The sequence below is a fragment of the Arvicola amphibius genome, chromosome 7 (genome assembly GCF_903992535.2).
Source record: "Arvicola amphibius chromosome 7, mArvAmp1.2, whole genome shotgun sequence".
NCBI lineage: Eukaryota > Metazoa > Chordata > Mammalia > Rodentia > Cricetidae > Arvicola > Arvicola amphibius.
In genome coordinates, this window is record NC_052053.1 from 44,480,759 (window position 1) to 44,487,019 (window position 6,261).

Genomic DNA, 6,261 nt, shown 5'->3' on the forward strand with positions numbered 1-6,261 from the left:
CCTCCTGGGCTCCAGAGCTCAGACTCAGGTTGTCAAGCTTATGAAGAAAGGCTCTACCGACTAAGCCATCTTACTTGGCTAATCTTAGCAGTTTTAAGCGCAAAGCTCAGTGTCTTTAGACACATTCACACTAAGGTCAAGGAGGAAGCTCGTTGCTGCTCCCTAATCCCCAGCAAGGGGCACTGAGGCCTGACAAGCACTCTGGTCCAGTGTGGGTACTGAAGGTCTCCCATACTTTTATGGCAGGGCCCAGGATGGTTCAGTTTCTGGGATGCAACGGGGGTGACGTTGGTAAGGATCCCAGGCTCAGATGCCCAAGCTGTTACAAATTTTAGCATGGCCTTTGGATCTTTCTTGGTACCCTGGCCAGGCAGTCTGTAATCCTAGGTGATAACAAAATAATTTAATAAGAACAGTACATAATGGGTGGAGGGGGAACGTGAAACCAATATAGCTATAAGGAAATCCATCCATGAGTACTGTGGCAAGTGAAGGTTTAGGCAGTATCATTTAAAAATACAGTCAGAAAGAATCAAACCAAGTGACAGGAAGAATGATAGTGTGTTTAGCATTATGTGCCCAATAAGTCTGCCCATAATTAGAACCCACTGAAGGTCTAATAATAAAGACCCTCACAATGAACAGATTTGCAGGAGAAAAGGCTGGCCTAGATCTCTTAATTCCTGCACCCCTTATCAAATGTCTCTTTTTCTTACTCAGTCCAGGAATAGAGTACTCAGGCAAAGACATTTTACAGCCACTGTGGATGACTCTGCTGGACCAGGGTTGGACATTTTCCCCCTGTACTATAAAGACAGCTTTCTTCATGACTTAACAGGCATACCCTTCAGTTTAAGTGAGAATGTCTTGAGGTGTTTTAACATGTGTCATCCTGTGGATCTTGCTGGAAAGCCTGTGAGTAAGGGTCAGAATGAGAGGAGGATCCTGCACAGTGCCGTTACAGAAGAATATCCATCATTGCCTATAGAAAACATTAAGGATTATTACCATTATGGATAATAAAGAAATGGGTTTGAGGGATTACTCCTCTTTTTCCAGTGTTATAATATTAAAGGTTTCTTAGCCAGCTCAGCAATAGCTTGTCCTGCAGTATTTCAAGGAATGTCAGTTTTGTGCAGAATACCCAAAAAGGAATAAAGGTTTGGAAAGCTGGTCAAGTAATATAAGATTTTTATTTGTACTGATTTTGTGAAAAACTTTAAAACATAAATTTAGCATGATAGAGTAATCTCATATTCACTGAGTTGTAGATCAGGTAAATAAAATGTATGCAGATATCAAGCAGAGGATAAGAGGAAGGAACCATAGGAACAACAAAGGATGTGTGTCATGGGAACTATAGGGTAATGATGTAAGATATGTTGTATAAAAGAGGATACTTGTGTTTGTTATGGGAGAACAAAAACATATAAAGAAATAACTTGGGAGCATCAAAAAGGATAACAAAATCTTGGTTTCCATAACTGAATTGATAGTTTTTATCCCTTTACTATGAGATACTAAATTAGGTTATTATAGTGGGTTACTGATTTTTGGGGTTGATATGGGAAATTTGTCCATTTTATAATGCTAAAGTCAGGAGTCAGTTGAATCAGAATGCCTGTAGGAAGTAAGCATGTATTCAAAATACAAGGATCTGTCACGTTTAACTTTTGTCACTTGAATATTCTGATAACTTTCTCCATCATTACATAGAGTGTGAGACTTAGCAGCAAGGACACACATAGAGGCTAGGTCAGATTTCCATTAGTGACATAAAATGAGGTTGCTTTCAGCTATGGAAATGTGTAGGTGTCATCTCATGCTGTTAATATCAAATATATTAATATAAATAGAAAGAGAACTCCCCCCCAAAAAAAATAAAAAAAGAGAATTCCCTCCCAAGGAATATAAAATAGGAAAATGTAATTCAAGGGGGATAATATTTTAAGTCTGGAAGGAAGATTCTGGCCTTTGGGTAACAACAAAACTGGGGAATTGGAATCTATGCCTCAAGAATGGACCCTATGGATAGGTTTACTGTCCAGAAGAAACTGCCTCCCTAGGTCTCCAGATCTTGGAGTCCTAATAGGTATCTCCTACCTGTGCCAAAGCACCAGCTAACTCTCCCCTCCAAAGCACTTGACACACCCAGGGCCAGAGTTCCACATCCCGTCAAGGAACCTGAGGGATCCACATATTTAGATTATACTCTTGACAAGGTCCACCACTTAATTAATTATCCCCATCCAGAAATTGGCCAGAATATCTGGTTATGCTTAGATCTGTGGCCCCTGTACTACATAGGGACAGGAACTAACCAGACTGTCAGTCCATTGACTGATAAAGCTCACTATGACTGGAGGCAGCCCAAATATACATTAGAGTAATTACAAGGACTAAAACTTGTCTAACATCCCAAACCTTTAACCTAGGAACTTCCCTTATTCTTTTGCCTACCAGTTTGTCTGTTAATTCATCTTGACAACAGCAATTTTACCAAGCCCCTAAGATTATTTGGTGGGTATGTAATAATGATTGGACTAAATATGCCTCTTCTGATGCTCTAAAACTAAAAATCCTCTTTTATGCATCTTAGTATACATTTTGCCCCAAGTGTACCTATATAATTAGGAGGAATGGAGAAAACATTTAACATAAACCTGGGACTGGACTACAAAGAAAACAAAGAGCTGTACCAGTTCTTATCCCACTCCTAGTCCAAGCAGGGATAGCTGGCTCAACAACCATAGACACATCATTTATCCTGGAGCTACACACTTTAAGAAACTAAGTAGACAGGTTGATCATGATATAGCTAACCAATCAGGAGTAATAAGGGAAAGTCTTGCTATGGTTGGAGAAAACTTGAGGGGGGGGGGAAATCAGATAATTGGTACTCTATTCTCTTGGTCTTCCTTGTTAACTACTCTGATATCAGCACTGGCTGGGCCTTTATTTCTCATTCAGATTAAATTAATGGTAGGTTCTATATTTTATTTTATTTTTTTTCCGTTTATATTAACTTCTTTTTTTTTCTTTCTCGTGGTTTATTTTTTTTTATATTTAAAAATTTCCATCTCCTTCCCTCCTCCTCCCCCTCCCTCCGCTCCTCCTCCCCCTTTCCACCCCTCCTTCTCCCCCTTCCCTCCCCTTCCCTCCACCCATACCTCCCCTCCCTCCCTCTCAAGGCCAAGGAGCCATCAGGGTTCCCCACTCTATGCTAAGTCCAAGGTCCTCCCAACTCCCCCCAGGTCCAGGAAGGTGATCGACCAAGCTGAGAAGGCTCCCACAGAGCCCGTCCATGCAGAAGAATCAGAGCCCAGCGCCAATGTCCTTTGCTTCTCAGTCAGCCCCCGCTGTTGGCCACATTCAGAGAGACGGGTTTGGTCGCATGATCCATCAGTCCCATTCCAACTGGAGTTGGTGATCTCCCTTTAGTTCTGTCCCACCGTCTCCATGAGTGAACGCACCCCTCACGTTCCTGACTTTCTCCCTCATGTTCTCGCTCCTTCTGCTCCTCATCAGGACCTTGGGAGCTCAGTCCAGTGCTCCAATGTGGGGCTCAGTCACCTTCCCCATCTGTCGCCATCTTTTTGATGAATTTCTTGCATATCACCATAGAACCTCCACCTGACGATAGATGAAGAAAATGACAGAGCCCCACATTGGAGCACCGGACTGAGCTCCCAAGGTCCTGATGAGGAGCAGAAGGAGGGAGAACATGAGAAAGAAAGTCAGGACCGTGAGGGAACCTCCAGGTTCTATATTTTAAATCACCTCCTGGCAATTATGTAGAACAAAGGACTAATTCAGTCAAAATAAATAATGGTTTGTTGTACGAGGGTGCTTGTTCGTTCCCGGCCGCCAAGACTCCCATAATAATCACTCAGAAGCTATATTATTTACAATACTGTTTGGCCAATAGCTTAAACACATTGCTGGTTAGCTCTTAAATCTAGAATTAACCCATTTCAATTATTTTCTATTTTGCAATGACGCTCATGGTCTACTGGCAAAGTTCCAGTTGGCAGCTTGAGTCTTTTCCCCTCTGGCTGCTACATGGCCTCTCCCTGACTCTGCCTTTTTTTCTCCCAGCATTCAATTTATCTTTCCACACCTAGCTCCATTCTACCCTATCACAGGCCAAGGCATGTTCTTTATTCATTAACCAATAAAAGCAACACATATACAGGACCTCCCACATCATTTCCCCTTTTCTGTTTAAATAAGAAGGAAGGTTTTAACTTTAACATAGTAAAATTACAAATAAAATAAAAATAACAAAAAAGGTTTCAGGCAATAATTACAGTTACAATATTTATATCTACTTTATCTTTTATCATAACTAAGGAAAACTATAACTATTCAAATCCATCAAAGACTCCAGAAGGATGTAATATTACCTAAGTAAACAGGAAGTACATTGTAAGCAACTTCTAAAACTCTAGAATTGACAGAGACATCTTGCTGCCTGGACAGTCACCCAAAGTTCTTCTGTATTATTGGAGCATCCATCTTCAGCCTACTGGCCCATAGTATCAGATTTTTCCATGAAGTAGGAAATTTCAAAGACAGTTCTGACTATAATGGCAGTTTGTCAGTCACTTTTCTCTGTGTCCTGCAGAATGTCTGGCAGACTCTTTTATGAAGCAGGAACCCTGAAGGACCATCTCGCCTTTAGGCAAGTTCAGCAGTCATTTCTCTGTGGGTCCTGCATGTCCAGTTCATACAGCATAGCATCAAGCAATCCAGGCAAGAGCAGTTTCTTGCCCAAATTGCTAACAAACTCCATAAGGAGCCTATTATGTGCCCATCTTCCTCTTGAAATAAATGGTGCTGCCAGGAGCAGATGTGTCATTGTTATGAAAAGTCCAAGTTTTTAAAACATTTTAAATTCCATATTCTGAAGATCTCTGAAAGATTTGAAGAATACCTATCTAACTGAATATATATCTCTAGAAAACCTAAGTAACATGACTATAAACTTGACTATTATAGATGATTATCTATTAACCTATATTTCTTAATTATATATTACATTTTAATATGAGCTGCACAAACACAACACCTTAATCAAGAGAGGAAATATACATATAATAAGATTGAACTTAAATTTGTATCAATAGACCAAGATCCATACCAATGCAAAGTATTGACCTCTATATCCTATCTCCCTTAAAATATAAACAAACATTTATAAATAATTGTTTAGGGAATTTGGGTATAGTTCTCTCCAAACTGCTTTCTGATTTTTGTTGAGCAAAGTAATATGGGGGGGGGGGAGTTCAAGGCAACCTCTCAGGGGGTCTTGGTCTATCAAACCATATTAGTCTGGAAGGATTCCTCCACAGGTTCTCATCCTCTGTGGAAACAAAAGCAGAACCTCTTTTCCAAAGCAACAAATATTTAGACACAAATTTTGAAGTCAAGATACCTTTATGTTGGTTTATCTTAGCAGCCCCCAGAATCATATATCTCTCTGCAATCAAAAATTTCAAAGAAAACACAATAATATGCATAATTCAGATTCTCTGTGTATATTCCATCTTTATGTGGCTAATTTTTCTTTACTCCTTTTAATCTATGACTGTCTATACTCTGTCTCTTTTTTTTTTCTCATGGTTTATTTTTTTTTATATTTAAAAATTTCCATCTCCTTCCCTCCTCCTCCCCCCTCCCTTCCCTCCTTCTCCCCTTTCTCTCCCCTCCTTCTCCCCCTTCCCTCCCCTCCCCTCCACCCATACCTCCCCTCCCTCCCTCTCAAGGCCAAGGAGCCATCAGGGTTCCCCACTCTATGCCAAGACCAAGGTCCTCCCAACTCCCCCCAGGTCCAGGAAGGTGATCGACCAAGCTGAGAAGGCTCCCACAGAGCCCGTCCATGAAGAACAATCAGAGCCCAGAGCCATTGTCCTTTGCTTCTCAGTCAGCCCCCGCTGTTGGCCACACTCAGAGAGACGGGTTTGGTCGCATGATCCATCAGTCCCATTCCAACTGGAGTTGGTGATCTCCCATTAGTTCTGTCCCACCGTCTCCATGAGTGAACGCACCCCTCTCGTTCCTGACTTTCTCCCTCATGTTCTCGCTCCTTCTTTTTTTTTTTTTCTCATGGTTTATTATTTTTTATATTTAAAAATTTCCATCTCCTTCCCTACTCCTCCCCCCTCCCTCCCCTCCTTCTCCCCTTTCTCTCCCCTCCTTCTCCCCCTTCCCTCCCCTTCCCTCCACCCATACCTCCCCTCCCTCCCTCTCAAGGCCAAG